Source organism: Microcebus murinus, chromosome 2 (genome assembly GCF_040939455.1).
Source record: "Microcebus murinus isolate Inina chromosome 2, M.murinus_Inina_mat1.0, whole genome shotgun sequence".
Taxonomy (NCBI): domain Eukaryota; kingdom Metazoa; phylum Chordata; class Mammalia; order Primates; family Cheirogaleidae; genus Microcebus; species Microcebus murinus.
The window spans coordinates 92,484,793-92,502,038 of NC_134105.1; the positions used below are offsets into that span (position 1 = coordinate 92,484,793).

General features: G+C 46.8%; 1 pseudogene; it reads right to left on the reverse strand.

Moving 5' to 3' along the window:
- Positions 1–560: 560 nt before the first annotated feature.
- Positions 561–1,540, reverse strand: LOC105878782 (heterogeneous nuclear ribonucleoprotein A1 pseudogene; annotated as a pseudogene).
- Positions 1,541–17,246: the final 15,706 nt, after the last annotated feature.

Genomic DNA, 17,246 nt, shown 5'->3' on the forward strand with positions numbered 1-17,246 from the left:
ATAATTCCATGATTTTTCCTTGCATGACCCCTTTTAATGGTGAACTTGAGGTCACAACAGTAACCATCAGTTCAACTACACCAAGGTTTCTGAAGACAATGGCTTCTCCACCCAAGCGGGTTGTAAATGAATTTCAAATAGAACCTGGCATCACCCTGAGGGAATTCTATCTTCACACTTTTGGGGAAGTTTACCAGAATGGCTTCAGAGTAAAAAAAAAAAAAAAAAAAAAAAGATACATTTATTCAGAGTCATGATCAGACTATTACATTTAGCAATCAACAGCATGGGTGCAAAAAAAAAAAAAATCTACATTAAAACGCTTTGTTGGAATGCTTTACACTTTCCACAGAACAGAAACTAAATTAACCTGTTATACAATTAGTCACAAATACAGTCCTCAAGTTTTTTGCCCAAACACATGAGTATTGTCTAAAACATGTCTTCTTTGTAGCAGCTAGGCCCTGCCACCACTGTGCTCGGCTGAGTTCACAAATCTGTTGTAACCTGTAGCTTCCCTGTCACTTCTCTGGCTCTCCTCTCCTGCTAAGCTTTGTTTCCTAGGAACGATTAAACCTTCTGCCACTGCCATACCTACTGCTGCTACTGAAACCACCATGGCCACCTTGGTTTCGTGGTTTGGCAAAGTATTGGCCTCCACCACCATAGGGGCCAGAGCTTCTGCCTCCAAAATTTCCTCCTTTCATGGGTCCAAACTTTGAAGACTGATTGTTGTAATTGCCAAAATCACTGTAGCTTCCTCTTCCACCTCCAAAACTGCTTCCATCATTACCAAATCCATTGTACCCATCCCCACTGCCACCATATCCACCACCACCAAGGCTGCCACCAAAGCCACCTCAACCACTGAAGTTTTCCTCCACGGCCAAAGTTGTCATTCCCACCCAAACCACCTCCATGACCACCCCCAAAGTTTCCAGAACCACTTCGACCTCTTTGGCTGGATGAAGCACTAGCCATCTCTTGCTTCGACAGGGCTTTCCTTACTTCACAGCTGTGGCCGTTCACAGTATGGTATTTCTGAATGACACTCTCATCCACAGAATCATGGTCATCAAAGGTTACAAAAGCACAGCTCCTCTTCTTGCCACTGCCTCTGTCAGTCATGATTGCAATCACTTCAATTTTCCCATACTGTTCAAAATAGTCTCTTAGGTGATGTTCTTCAGTGTCTTCTTTAATGCCACCAACAAAGATCTTTTTCACAGTTAAGTGGGCACCTGGTCTTTGAGAATCTTCTCTGGAGACAGCTCTTTTTGGTTCCGCAACTCTTCCACCTGCCTTGTGTGGCCGTGCATTCATCGCTGTATCCACCTCCTCCACAGTGGCCTATGTGACAAAGCCCACGCCCCTGGAGCGCTGGGTGTTTGGGTCTCTCATTACCACACAGTCCGTGAGCGTTCCCCATTGCTCAAAATGGCTCCTCAGACTCTCATGGGTCGTTTCAAAGCTCAACCCTCTGATGAATGAACAGCTTCTGCAGCTGCTTGGGTTCTTTAGGAGACTCTGACCTAGACATGATGGCAGTGGGAAGAGAGACTTCAACGATGCTTCCTCAGCAGCGTCCATGGGCAGAAAGTTAAATCATAGTCTTAAGAGCAGTCTTGTTAACAGACTTATTTATTTATTTATTTATTTGTTTGTTTATTTTGAGACAGAGGTTTGCTTCATCTGCCAGGCCAGAGTGCAGTGGCACCGATCATAGCTCACTGCAGCCTAGAACTCCTGGGCTCAAGCGATCTTTCTGCCTCAGCCTCTTGTCACCGGGACTACAGGAATGAGCCACTGCACCTGGCTAATTTTTAAAATTTTTTGTAGAGACAAGGATCTCACTATATTGCCCAGCCTGGTCTTGAACTCCTGGTCTCAAGTGATCCTCCTGCCTCGGCCTCCCAAAGTGCTGGGAATTGTGGAAGAGGCCCCATACTGAGGAGCTTTGCTGGGAAAGGGCACCACTTCTCTGCTCCCTCATTTTTTCTCCAACAAACTCCCAGCTTCCAGGTTCTGTGCCCCATTTGTACTTCTTAGCCCTGCCAGGTAAGCTCTCTGAAGCCCCGTTTGACAGGTCATGCTACTGCTCACAGACCCCTCAGCTTCAGGCTGACTGAACACAATGCTTCCAAGGACAGCCGCCACTACACCTATTCATTATCTGCTACCTTCCAGAAGCTGTTCTTGGTGCTTTGCATGCGTCACCTCCTGTAATCTTCATGCAATCCTGTAGGTACTATTACCAGCCCCGTTTTATAGATGGGAAATCTGAGCTTCAGAGAAGCTAAGTTGCTGTGGTCACAGTGTAAAAGTGACAGAGCCAGGACTTGAACCCTCAGCCTGTGCCCTTGCCACTATACTCCAGCATCTCTCTGTCCTTCCAAGTGTCCACTAGGTGATGTCATGCACTAGTCCATGCTGAAAGGCAAAGGCCAGAGCTAGGAGCCATTCACAGCCATCTTCTAATGCAGTTTCCAAGGTATGTGCTGTGGGACGAATCCTTGAGATGCTGGGCTGAGAAGGGGTCCCCAGGTCAGATACTCACGGAAGAGGCTTTATTTTCTGGCTGCCACCTGCAGGTTTGTGATCCACAGCAGCTCTGAGAAGTTCTCTGAGAAGGGACCAGTCCCTCTTTGCATAATCAGGCAATTCACTGAGATGATACATTGCATTTCGTTCTCACTGTAGTGTTCCTCCCCCAACCCTTTCTCCCTGAGAAAGTTCCCGGGCTTTTGTGCCCTCTGTCTGAGGGGAGATTTGTTTTGTAGGCTCTGGGTAGCACTTGTTAACACACCCTTTCTGCCTTTGACTGGGGAAATCCTGCTAGGTCCTCCCGGAGTGGGAGGCAGTAGGCAAGAGTTTCTGTCCATAGAGGGTGGGTGGGGAGAAGAAAGCAGAGAGAGGAGCTAGAAATTCTTCGAGATGAAAAGGGAACGTAGTTTGGGGGAGTTCCAGGGGAAGCTGGTACCAGGCAGGGCCCCCAGGGTCTGTGAGGACCTGGGGCATGTGAGGAAGTGGGGCCCCAGGTCCCGAGGCTCTGGCCTCAGCAAAGCTCCTGAGCCCAAACCTGGGCCGCGCTCAGCAGAGCCATGCCCGTCACGTGGCCACGCAGGCCGGGGTCAAGAGCCCGTTGCTGAGGCCACTGCCTCCTGAGCCCTGCTCTGTGTCATACCCCAGGACACTGACATAACCCTGGAGGGGGGAGGGCAGGATCAGGAGGGACTCTCTGTGACAACTGAGGGTGAATTTTTCATTCACCCAGCGAGTTGGAGGCTCAGGTTCATAGTCAACTTGATTTTAAGAAAATAAGGTAGCATGTCAGTTCTGGCACATCCAGATTTGTATTTGAATTCTTACCCATCACATTTGATAACTCATGATTTGTTATCTCTTTAAACACAAAAAACCTGTATCAGCAGCCATTGGAATTGTTGGTCATTCAATTACCTTTTGGGAAATTCTGACTTCGGAACATTTCCTCCATGTCTGTGACTTAACCGCCCAGGAATAATGGGGCTGACCAGAGCAGGCAGAAGGACAAGAGAGGTGAGGGCAGGAGGGGAGAGGGGGAGAGGGAGAAGGCAAACGAGTCACGGGATTGAGCTAGAGAACAGTGGGAGAAAGGGACAGAGAGGAGAGGGGAGGGAGGGACTGGAGGAGGGGAGGAGAAGAAGCCACTGTGCAGGCAGGTGGGAAACTTGGCCACGCTGCCCAGAACACCTGGGACAGGGCAGCACCCCACCTGACCTGTAAGTAAAGCAGACCCTGGGTGTCGCGGGGCCAGATGGGCGCTCTGTGAGAGGGAGGCTGAGAAGAGGCCCAGCTGGCTTTTGGAAAGGTGGCCTGGTGCGGGTGACATTCCATGCGGAACAGAGGGACTCCTGGCTAGAGCAGAGCAGCTACAGCTCGAGGCTCAGTGCCTGGGCTCTCTCGGCCTGTCTAAAGGGTGAGGCCAACAAGAGTGGCGCCCTCCATGAGGCCCTCCCTCTTTGCCCTCCTCCTTCTTCAGACTCCCTCCTCCCACCTCCCATCCAGGCACCTTCAGGGAGGATGCCTAGTAACCCCACCCTCACTGAGTCTTCATCTGTTCTCTCTCCCAATGTATGAGAAGGTGTGGGAAGGGCAAGAAAACTATCGTTAATCGTGAGATTTTCACAGACAGTGCCTAGATAATGGGGAAGATGCTTTGGAAGGAAGGGGATCAAGTATTTCGGCCAGATTCTCCCAGTTTTTCTTAGAGTGAGACGGATGACTTAGCTGAAAGTGCAAACTCTGGTGGTGGAGCTGAGTGGCGAAGCGAACTGGGAATTAGGAGACTCGGCGCAGACCTGCCTTGGCAGGTTGGCTTGGGACCTGGAGCAGGTCATTAGCCCAATGCTCTTCTGTCCACAGGGGGATGGAACTGAAGGGCTCGATCCTCTCACAGGGCATCTCCCAGCTCGGATAGTCTATAGCTCCCTAAGTGGAGTTTAATGTAGAAATCAAGTAAAGCTTACAACCAAATTAACCCAGTACAGCTTTGGGATGTCCATAGTTGTTACTGAGCTATGTAAATAGATGTCGAGTGGTTCATTCAAAGAGCTGTACTTAGTGGTACTCTGGCCTTTGGAGCAAAGTGTTTCCAAGGTCACATGCACATTGATAGAGCGAGGAGAGGTGGGGTCTGCCTTTCCTTCTCTCCTGGCCCAGCCCCCCCCCCCCAGGAGAAGCTTCTACCACTTTAGGTGGATGCCTGAGGCCCAGCCTGCCCCAACCTTGTCTCAGGGAAGGAAGATGTAGCACCATGACCCAACCTTAAATCCCCTTCCAAGCCTTATTCCCCCAACAACCTTGAGGGAGTATATTCATCAAGCCTTTAGGAAATGAATGGCAGAAGCCCAACTCAAACTAGTTTAAATGAAAAAAAAAAAAGGGAATTTACTGCCTTAGATTACTGGGAAATTCAGAGATGGATCTGCTTTCAGACACGGCTGGAACCAGGAGATCTAATGATTTCCTCAGGACTCTCTCTTGTTTTCTGCTTATTTCTGCTCTGCTCCATTTGTCAAAAGGCCTATTCTTGTGTGGTGAGACAGATGGGTAAGCACACCCCAAACCTCTCTCCTTTCATTTTAGCAGCTCCAGCAGAAAGAACCTGTCTTCCTTAATAGCCCCACCAGAAAGATCTGATGGACCAGTCTGGACCATGTGCTTCGTCCTGAATCAAACTCTGTGGTCAGGAGGATGAAATACTCTGACTGGATATAACCTGAGCCACTGGCCTCCAAGTCAGTAGGAGGATGAAGTGGGGGTCAGCTGCATTCGGGCCCCCTGGAATGGGTTACCTACAAGAAAGAAGCAGGTCGAGAAGGGATAGGATGTTTTAAAACCCATTACACAGGTGAGAAAATTGAGGATCAGACTGGTTAGATAACTCAGCAAAGTTCACAAAACTAGGAAGTCACAGAGCTTGGACTTGAAGCCACACTTGTCTGGCCCTAAAGTGCGTGTTTCAACCACTTCATTCTGCTAGTTAAACTGTCCCAGCAGCCCCAGGATCCCCATTATCCCAACTCTGAATGCCTGGGCTTGTCACCCAGGGTTCCCAAGATAACTGAAATTTCGGGGAGCTGCTCAGTGTTTCGAGACTCCTGGACCTGCAAGGAGCTTGCTGCTCTGCTCTGCTCCCCTTCTTTTGTCTTTGCCCTGTTGGAATGAAGGAGCTCGGGAACCACAATTATGCCTCTCCTTTCCCCTTCCAAGGCTGGATACTCAAGTAAGTGGAAAAGGCTGAATGTCACCATTTAAGTCAAGCATTCTCAACCACACTGTGCTCGGACCAGTGTGGCAAACCATTTGTGAGTTGTGTTGCAAGTAATTTGTCTTAGTGATAGTTGAAATACTGGAGTTTGCAAACTATTTATGTTTTTACAGAAATAAACCAGAGAAAATTCAAGGTTATCCCTATAACAATACCCTCAGTGTTTGCTTGGATTTTTTATGCCTTTTGAGTGGGAGACAGAAAGATGGAGTTAAAGCAAGCAGGCATGAATCTGTCATTGCCCTGGGTATAGCTATGGGAGATTTTCTTGCTTGTGTGCCCAACTGGAAAAAGGGTTGGGAGTTATTGATTTAAGGAAGGACTTCTGCCCCCAAATCCCTCCTCAATACCTACTTTCAATTCCACCAGGTAAAGATATATTGGTTTTAAAAGCTACAGCTGGGTAGCGAGAGTGTTCCACAGTCACTCACATATTAGTGTGAATTATAAGATACTCTTGTTCAAGAATAAAGTATTCTAGAAATCTCAGATGAATGGAGACATTTCTGAATACTTTCAGATAATAAAAACTTCTGAAGGACTAAAAAAAAGTCAAACTTTAAAGTGAAGCTTTAAATAGAGTTGAAAGCTTTGAGTTAATAGACAATTTTATGCAAAATAACTTTCACACTAGCAAGCAACTTCCAAATTAGGCAGCTGATTTTTTTCTTTTTGGCCATTATGGTAAAGTGGAGCTTTATCCTCTCAGTTCGTTTTGCCTTTTGGATATTTTTAATGTAGTTGTAGTATGAGAAAGAGCCAGATTGCATAACCATGTTTATGGCAGTATTATTCACAATATCCAAGAGGTGGAAGCAACTGAAATGTTTATCAATGGGAGAATAAGTGAAGAAAATGTGTATAAATACAATGAAATATTATCTAGCCTTAAAAAGGAAGGAAACTCTGACACAAACTACAATATGAATGAACCTTGAAAACATTATACTCAGTGAAATAATCCTGTCACAGGCAGACAGATACTATATGATTCTACTTCTAGAGGCATCTAGATTAGTCAAACTCTTAGAAACAGGGCCTGAAAATAGGGGGAAAGGAAAGGGAAAGAATTATTGTTCGATGGGCATAGAACTAGTGTTTTGCATGATGAAAAAGTTCTAGAGATCCATTGCACCACAGTGTAAATATAGTTGACACTATTGAACTCTGGACTTAAAAATGGTTAAGATGGTAAATTTTATTTTACGTGTTTTACTGCAATTTAAAAAAATATTTTAAAAAAAGAAAGAATGAAAAGAAAGAAAAAAGAGAAAGAGCCAGAAAACTAGGGCTGTTCAGTCATTTGAATTATTCAGTCATTTGAGACAGAAGCAAAAACAGGAGGGGGCACTGGGCCCCGTGGCTCATGCCTGAAATCTCAGCATTTTGCGAAGCTGAAGCAGGAGGATCCCTTGAGGCCAGAAGTTCGAGACCAGCTTGAGTAACACAGCAAGACTCCGTCTCTACAAAAAATAATAAGCTGTAGTTCCAGCTACTCAGGGGGCCAAGGCCTCCAGCCTGGGCAGCAGAGAGACGCCTTGTCTATAAAAAAGGGAAGGGGGAATGGGGAAGCAGTAATTGGTCACAGAACCTAATTTTAGGAATATCTGGAAGTCAAAAATGGATTCCTCTCTCATAGGTAAAAGAAAAGGATACATGGAGTGACTTATTCCAAAAAAGGAACACTCAGAGGCAGGAAAAGGAGAGAGGAAGGAAAAAAGAGGGAGTGAGGAGCAAGTTGAAGCTACAGTCTAAAGAAATAATTATTTTTAGTAATACACAAAAAGAAAATAATGCAGTGATGCCACACCCAGCCCTGTACAAAGTGTAGAAGTTTCGCCACAGCAGTCACGAAGGCCCTTGTGCTGCCGGCAGAGAGGGAGTGCTTGTGACTTATCAAAGCACAATCTCACCAATCCCAAAAGTGAGGGTTTTGGAGTTTACTCGGATTGCTTTTCCCACGCCCCACATAAGAAAATGGAGGGAAGCTAAGTGTCTTAGTCCATTTTGCGCTGCTATAAAAGAATACCTGAGGCTGGGTAATTAAGGAAAGAGGTCTATTTGGCTCACGGTTCTGCAGGCTGTACAACAACCATGGCGCCAGCATCTGCTTCTGCTAAGGGCTTCGGGGAGCTTCCAATCAAGGCGGAAGGGACAAGGGGGAGCACCTGACAAAGAACTATAGTGGCAAGAGTGGGAACAAGAAAGGGAAGAGGTGATGCCAGGCTCTTTTAAACAACCAGCTCTCCCGTGAACTAATACAGCAAGAACCTCCTCATTATCATTGAAAGGGCACTAAGCCATTCATGAGGGGTCCACCCCCATGACCCAGACACCTCCCACCATAGCCAGGGGCCCTGGGTGGTCAAAGGGTGGTTCATGGGGATGAGAGGAAAGCAATTGTTCTTGGCAGACTAAAGGAGGTGGGCAGGCCCGTGAAAAGTGGAGGAAACAGACAAGGACAGATTTTATCAATTGAAAAACAATTGCTGAAAATCGGTTCTCCCTTCTCCCTTCCTAGAAACAAAATAGCTTTTACTTAAATTCATTAGTCCCTGCTTTCTGCCACCCCAGCTGCCGTGGACACTAGGGGGTTGAGACAAGACTCCTGACGTGGACACTAGGGGGTTGAGACAAGACTCCTGACGGTGAGAGGGCTCCCGGGGAGCGCCCCAGGCTTGCTGAGGGATGAAAGGAGGAATGTGTTACTGATGCCATGGGGTGATGTAGCAAAGGCTACTTGGGGGAAACTCTGTCACACAGATGGCTACAAGAAAGCCGGCCTGGCCAGCAGCCATGCGTAGTGTCACCGTGATGTGCAGGGCTTCTGGACCGGGAGGAGGCGGTGTGACTCCTTCCCTCCTTCCCTGAGGGAGGCTGTGTCACTTGTCCTGCCCACTCTGGACATGAGGATCCTCTCAGCAATAGTTAGGCGGGGCTCTTCGCTCAGTCAGATTCCATTTATGAAAGCCCTGGGAAGTGTTCTTTAATTTAGACTTCAATAAAGATAAGACAAAGGTTAATTGAGAATGACTGAGTCTCACATTATGTAATAAGAACTACCTAAAATTTACTGTACTGTTAACTTGGAAAATGGCAGCTGGATTCTGCTGTTGACTTCCACGCCTTCCAAGCTAAGGAGCTGGTGAGTCTGCTGGTTTTATCTCATCCAGGTCCAGCTGCTCGGCTGCTTCTTTTCTACCTAATTCTTGGCTCATGCCAGTCTGGGTGCAGATGGATTTTTCCTTGTATCAAGGCCCTTGTTACTAATTACAGAGAATTCTCAATCTCTACATCTGTAATTTCTCGAAGTTCAGATTTTAAATAACAAAGGCCACATCAATTGCTGTCTAGGGAGGTTGCCTCTTCCAGTGTGTTCTGCAAAATGCCTGCTGTCAGTTATTTATAACCCAAAGATGCCTCCTTTCTTTACTTGGAATGTGCTGTTTCGCTCCGTCATCGGCGGCTGCTTGCCTCTGCACGCCTCTGCACAGTGGCCTGCATGGTGAGCTGGTCTGGGAACTGGCCCCTTTGGGTAGCAAGACTTACTTCCATGCTGAACCTCATCATCCCCTTTTAGAAAGAAATACAGATTCTACAAGATTTCTTGAGCAACACCATTCAACATCCTGCTTTGGCTTCAGCTGGTTTTAGGGCTTTACTCTTTACATATTTCATGTTTATGGATGGTGGCAAGAAAGAGCTTGAAGACTAGGCCACTGTGTACGGACGTGAGTCTACACGCTGTGCACAGGTGACCATCCAAGGAGGCAAGCAGAGCTGAATTCTAGTCCTGCAGGAAGGATGCCTTTTTTTGCACAAAGGCAACAGCTTTCTACCAAGCCCTTGCTGGTGGAGCTGTGTCCACACAGAAGGGGTATCCTTCTGGAATGCACACACTCTGTAGGCTGGCAGCAGCCTTCCCTGGCACAGATGCTGTGGGATGGGGAAATTAGGTTTGTAAAGATCCCCAAGAAAAGTTTACCAGGAAAAGTCAGCTGCTCCCTCTGACTCTCCATGGGGATACATGCTTCACTTGCCCAGTCTACCTCTTTTGTCCTACCCCCCTACTTCATTTCTAAAAAAGTAAGAGCTGATTGTTTTCTGTGTGAAAATGGGAAGAAGAGGGCTTAGATGATGCAACAAACACCACAGAGCACAGCAGCCAGTTCAAAGGTGCATTAGATGCCGTGACACCAGTTACATACTCACCTACCCAGCGGAGCAACTGCTAGGACTGATTACGCTCAGCCACCGCGAAGGTGGCTAGGGGGCCACGTGCAGGCTGGCACACATCAGAGGGTGGCTTTGTTCAAATAGTGCTTCTCCAGGCTTCCCTTTCATACTCTCATCTCTTGCACATCCTCTCTTGCTGCTTGTCGTCTGTGTCCTGGAATTCTCACTGCCTCCCAGACACTGGGGTTCGCTTTGATTGATGCTCTTTGTTCTTTGTGCGAGCGGAGTACTGTTGAACAGAATAATGTAGTCCTCAGCCAACTCCAGTCACCCCCTTTGTTCCTCCCTGCACTGCTCGGCACAGCAGTAAATGTGGGAACAAATGTTTTCGAGCACCTACTATGTGAGACGTGATGCTAGGCACTAGGAATACAGTGGTGATCAAAACAGTAAAACAGCCCTGCTCACATGGAACTTACTGGAGGGAGAGATAGACAATAAACAAAGCATATAAGCAAGTTGTATGGTATGTCAGATGGTGACAAGTGTTAAAGAGAAAAATAAAGCAGGAGAGTGTAGAGGTCAGGGAGGGAGGTAGTTTGTTATTTTATAAAGGGCGACCAAGAAAGCAATCAACGAGAAGATGAATTTTGATGAAAGATCTGAAGGAGGTAGGTGAGCCTAGACATATATGAAGGAAGAAATCAGTGATCCTTTTGTAATTCTCAAGCTTCTTATTGGCTACACTGGCCTTATATTTTACCAACTCTTACCAAGTGTATTAGCTATCAGTTGCTATGGAACAAATCACCCCAAAACTTAATGGCTTAAAACAACCACCTTTTATTTTCTCACAGTGAGTTAAGAATCCAAGCATGGTTTAGCTGCATCCCTCTGGCCCAGGGTCTCTCACCTGTAATAAAGGTGTGGGCCCAGACAGCAGTCAGTCGTCCCCAGGCTCACCTGGGAGAGGATCCACTTCCCAAATCACTCAGGTGGCTGGGAGTAACAGTTTCTTGCCATTTGGACCTCTCCATAGGGCAGCTCACAGCAGAGCAAGCCAGCAAGAGAGTGAGCAAGACAGAAGCCACAGACTTTTAATAATCTGATCTTAGAAGTGACATGCTATCATTTTGCCATATTATAGCTGATAGAAGCAATTTATCAGGTTCAGCCCACACTCAAGCCGAGGGGATTACACAAGGACGTGAATTCCTGAAGGTGAGGATGACAAGGACATCTTAGAGGTTGCCTGCTACCCCAAGAAGAGAACAAGGACATGCACATTCTTTGATAGGCACCTGGACGACACCTCCCAATTTTCCCCATAGCAGCTGAGCGGCCCTTACAAAACATAGGTGACACATATCACTCACCTCTGCAGACCCTCTCTCACACCTCAGAGCCACACTGCAGCTCGCCTGGGCCTCACTCCCCTCCGCCTTATTAGACCTCACTTCCCTCATACCACTCATCGCTACCTGAAATTGCCTATTGTTTATTTGTTTGCTTACTGTCTGTCTGTCTGACTAGAAGGTAAGATCCACAAGGGCAGGGAATTTTATCTATTCTGGTCACTGCCATGGTCTCAGTGCCTGGCACTTAGAAGAGCCTCGGTGAATGTTGCCAGAACAAGGTAACAAATGATGCATTTGAATGTGCAAAGAAGGAAGCATCTCTAACACAGTGACAACAATATTTTCCACCTGGGGGTTTCTCATATCCAAGGCAATTTACAAAGATAATTGCATTTAATCCTTACAAAGATCCCACGAAATAGGTACTGTCATTATCCTCATACAGAGGAGGAAAATGAGGCTTGGCAAGACCAGGAAACCTACAGGAGGTTTCCAGTAAATGAAAGAATTGAGATTTAAACCCAGGGCTCGCTGACCCCAGCCCACACTCTTACTCACTGAGAGATATTCTCTCCCCAGCAATAAAGCAACGAGGACAGTGGCCCTTGTGCTGGCCACACACAAGAGCCCCTGCAGGGCGTGGGCCCCATCCACACAGAATCACAGTCACCATAAGACCATTCCTAAAACTGCTCCCTAGGAAACCCTGATGTACAGCCCGGAATAAGGGCCTTTTCTCTAAAGAATCATATCTCACACTTTAAGATCTGGTGAAAAATATTAATGTGGTTCCTACCTCAGCCTGTAATTTAACAGAGCCTTTAATCTTAAACCAGCTTCAGGCAAAACTGTGACATTTAGCTTGGGGCTATCCAAAGAACCTGCTGAGACGTGGGCAGCCCCAGGTTTCTGCCCTCCTCACCCACATTGACCCCTGCTGTGTCCTCCTCCCTCAGAGCTCTGTGCTGTCCCTCAGGGACAGTGAGGGGACAAGCCAGGGCTGCCCCCAGTCAGAGAGTGTTCAGCCTCCATTGCTGCCACTCGCTGCAGCCTATGAACAAATGAGGCTCCCACCTCTCCGTTTATCCTCCCCTCCTTTCTCAGTACAGTTGACAGCAATGTCACCTGCCCCTGGAGCACTTTGCCCCCCAGGAATCCTTGCTTCTGTCACGCTGAATTTCCTTCAGTCCCTGAACTTGTCATGTTCTCTCACCTACTGGCTTAGCTCATGCCTGTGCTTCTATCTAGAAGATCCTTTCCCTCTTATCACCTGGTTAAACCCTATTTATGTTCAGGTCTCAGTGCATATGCCACTTCCTCCAGGAAGACTTCCCTAACTACATCACTCCCTGCCTGGGTAAGTACTTCCCCGCTCCACTAGCACCCAGGACTTCCTCTGTGACAGGGGACTATCTCCTTGGATTCCTAACTGCCTGGGACTCCCATAGAGCCTCCCTGAGATCAGGAACCATACTTGCTGGACATCTGTTTGCAGCCCGGCATTTACTTCCCCTCCTCTGGGAAACTGTTTACCAAATTTCCTTTGGGAAGCCTTCCTCCCTCCCCATTTTGGCCTTGTCATTTGTGTAGGACTGATGCCAACGCCCCACTCAAGATGCGGAGCTTAACTTAACCCGCATACTCTACCTCGTTCTCCCTGTCACGGTGATTGGCTCAGGGTTGACGTGTGACTCGGGCCGGGCCAATCAGACTTAGCCTCGGGGCTCTGCCTGGAAATGACAGCGCCCTGGACTTTCTCCCCTGCGGGACACGGGAGACTGCAAGAAACCCAGGACCTATGGAAGTGAGGGCTGGGGTTGTAGAGTCCGGCCAGCAATGGAGCGAAGCAGAGCTAACAAATGGAGAGGAAGAAATGGAGTCCAGGTCACATTATTTGAGGAACTGCTAAATCGGTCATTGCTTGAAACTAGAGCTACCTCTAGACTTGTCAGTTACACAGACCAATAAATTGCCTTTATAGTTGAACCAGTTTGAGGTTTTGCTTTGTGTTGCTGTTACTTCCAAGCAAGAAACATTTTAATTTCAAATTCTGCCTTATTCACCACTGTATCCTCAGCCCTCCGCACAGTGCCGTGCATTTAGTTGTGGGTGAATGATGAAGTCTCTTTGCTCTGGGTAAGAAATCTGGAGACTAGCAACTCTACCAGGGCTGGCGCAGGGCAGCTCTGGAGGCACCCAGCTCTTTCCAGTCGGGACCTCCGACGCTTGTTCTGCTTCTTTCTCCCCTGATCCTCCATGGGGCAGGTCACAGATCTGTCAGAGATCCCTCTCTCAGCTCTTCTGGGCCCTGAAGAGCCAGGAGCTCTTCTCTCTGGATGCTGAGACACAATCCCTAATGCCTGGTACCGTTTACAGGATTGTCCCTGACTAGTTCCTGTCAAGTCCCCAACCTGCCTTAGCAGGCCATGGTAACTCAGAGCTGGTCTAGGGCACTATCTATTTTCCTTTTCAAAAAATCCAGTCTGTGATTGGTTCTTCCACCCCCACACTGAATACATTCTGGGCCCTGTCTTATGTCAACAATCTATTTCTATTCTTGTTGTTGGAATCACAGAATTTAAGAAAGAAACACAGAGGTCATCTAGTTCAACTCCATTCCCAGGGAAGATGCCACCACTACTACATCTCCGACTGGGGTCTAGCCTGCCTTGGCTTGGATGTGACTAGGGACCGGCTGCTCCATCCTTTGCAAGGCAGGCATATTGTCAGACAGCTCAGATTGTTAGAAAGTTTTTCCTGAAATTGAGCTGGAACCTGCTTCCTTGTCATTCCACCTAGTCCTGGATCTGCCATCTGGAGTCCCTGGCATCAGCCTGATCCCTCCCCCACATGGCAGCCATTGGGATATATGAGGACAGCTCATATGTCCCTAACGTCTGCTTGACTCCAGGCAAAGCATCCCTCGTGCCCTCACCCAGTCCTCATATGATTTAGTTTCCCAGGATTGCACTAGCACGACATCCTCTGAATGTGCTCCAGTTGTGGCTGTCCACTCTCTGAAAATATGGTTCCTTGAAAGCATCTGAATAGTCTAGATATGGCTTGTCCAGCACCAAGAACAATAGAACTATCCCATACCTTGTTCTGGACTCGCCACAACTATTAATGATATGTAAGTTTCCAGTGCCATTTTTATAGCCTCATCATACTACTGGCTCAGTGCAATCTTAGAGAAAATGAAACCCCTCCATTGGGTTTTTCCATATTTGAACATTTGATGTGTGGGGCTCTACAATGATTTCTATTAAATTTTATCTTGCCAGTTTTAGCCTGGGCAGAATCATTAAGGTGATTGTATAATTTATCATCCAAATTGTGACAGTTTTAAGATTGAAAGAGGGGGCTATTATTACTATTAATAATTACATTGAGACAACAGGCACAGCCAGGACTTTTCCAACAAACCTAAGCCCAGGGCTACCTTAAGCAATGTGGTTAGGGCCACAGAGTCTAGATTCAAGTCCTGGTGCTATCATTGATCAGTTCTGAATATAATTTTGCAATGTTTCTGTTTTCCCATCTTGGAAAAGGAGATAATATTCCTGTGTTGTAGGATTGTCATAAGTATTAAACAAGATCATGTATGGAAAGCATTTAACCCAGAGATTGGCTTATATTAAGTGCTTAGGAAATATCACCTGTTATTTTTAGCTTGTTGAGATCTTCTTGAATTTGACCAGCTATCCTTCTCAGCATTGTGCCAATTTTAAACCTGATAAGTACAGCTTCCATGGCTTTGTCTGAGTTATTGCATAAAATAATCTGGGTCAGCATGAAAGACAGAGCCCTGTGGCATGCTGCTGGTGTTCTCCTTCCAAGTCGAGGTAGAAGCCTGGGTCACTATTCCTTGGAGATGGCTGTCATACCAACTAACCCTATGAGTTAAAGGAAAGAGAGTTCAGTAATAAGAGACACCATGACAATTCAGAGGCTTAACAGGTATACAAGTTTATTTTTCTCTCGTGTAATAGTCTAGAGAGGTTCCACTTTGGCAGGAGGCCAACCTCTCATCATCAGTCAGGGACCCAGGCTGATGGCAGCTCTTCTGTCTTCAGCATGTAGCTTCCCAAGTTGCTCTGCTTGATCACCCTTCCCACCAGCAGGAAGGGGGAGGAGAGCATGGAGGAGCGAGCATAGGAGATTTACGGGCCAGGCCTAGTCGGTGCATTCATCACTTCTGCTCACAGGCCACGGAGAGAACTCAGACACAAAGGTGTACAAGATGCACCTACTGTATGCAAGGTGGGCAGTGCAGTGCAGCTGGCCAGCAAGGGGCAGCTCCACTCCTGTTCCTGTGGAAGAGGGGAGCGGAGATTTTGTTGGAGAGCTAGCATCTCCCCCTCTCCCATCCACCTAATGCATTATCATTCGGGCCACAGTTTCTATCCTATGCTTGAGGAAATAAGGTGAGACTCCATCAAATACCTTATGAAATCACAGGCCTCCAGCATCCTTCTCTGCTACTAGTGAAGAACCCTATCACAAAAGGAAATCATTTCCAGGGCCTCATGAGGATACGGCACACAGGCGGCCTGTGCTGTCTCTGAGAAATGCTTTCACATATTGGGCAGTGAAATTCATTTAATCCTTCCGTTAAACTGTGTGGGAAGAAACAAAAAGAAATCAGGAACATAGTGGTGTTTAAAAAATAAAATGAAATGAAATTCCAAGTCTAAGAGCTTTATGGAAAAGTCAAGTGGAAAAGGAATTTTACATAAAAATTAAAATAATCTTATGGATTGTTCAATATTCCTCTTTGAACAGTCCTGAGCTCCTTGAGAAAAGTTGCAGGACTCAGATTTCTGACACGCATAATGTAAGCATTATGTCCAGCTCTTTAACTCCAGCCTGTAGCTATTAAAATCAAGCATGCAGATAATCAGCCTCCTCCAAGAGAACGCATGTGTTAATTCAACAAACACGTATAGAGAAGTCCCAGTGCCATGCACTGTGTGGGCAATAAAGGAATAAACATGCTGTGGCCCTTGTTCTTGAAGGTCTTTCAGACTAAAAGGTTCCTAGTTGCAAAAATCGGAAACCAACTTTGTATATTTTAAGCAAAAAGTGAATTTGCTAAAGAATATTAATTAGATCACAAAATCTCTAGGAGGCTATGCATCTAGGAATAATACCCAAAACACTTTGCAGAACTAGTCTAGAGGAGACAATGCTGGTCCCCACTGTTGGCACAGGCACACCACTTGAACTGGTGATCCTGCCAGTGCAGGACTGTGGCTACTCTCATCAGAATCTTCTGAGACAGAGGTGGATGAAAGCTACCTCTGTGAGAATACACTCTTCCAGCTCTCATGCTGGGCTTCAGCAGCTCTGACTCAGAGTCCTGTCCGGGCATGTGTGGTGTCCACACATGTTTTGTCCTAGCTGCAAGGGAGGCTGGCAGAGTGAGTATCTACCTTCTAAGGTAGGATGTGGGGATTTGTAAACAGAATTCCCCAAACACAGGCAGGATCTGAAAAGGCCTGGGTGGCCAAAAAATTGATAGGCATCCATGATGAGGTGCAAAATACATGTAAATGCATTTATTAAAATGGAATATGCACTTTATGAGCAAAGAGTTGTGGAAATACACAAGACAGAGAAATAAAATCTGACTAGGTAGGTCAGTGAAGACTTCACCAAGCAATCATTTGACCCACATTTTCTATCTTGTCCTCTGGGTCATAAAGGACATGTAAGAACTTTCTGGGAAAAGTTTCTGAGGAGGAGAACTGCACACAGAGGAAAAGCACGTGAGAGGGCATGAGAGTGGGAAAGGCTTGGTATGTCCACTGAGAGTTTCCGGGTGATGAAGGCAAAGCTGTGTGTCAGAGGGGCAGATGGGCTGAGAGGGACAGGTCAAGATCAGATCACAAAAAGCC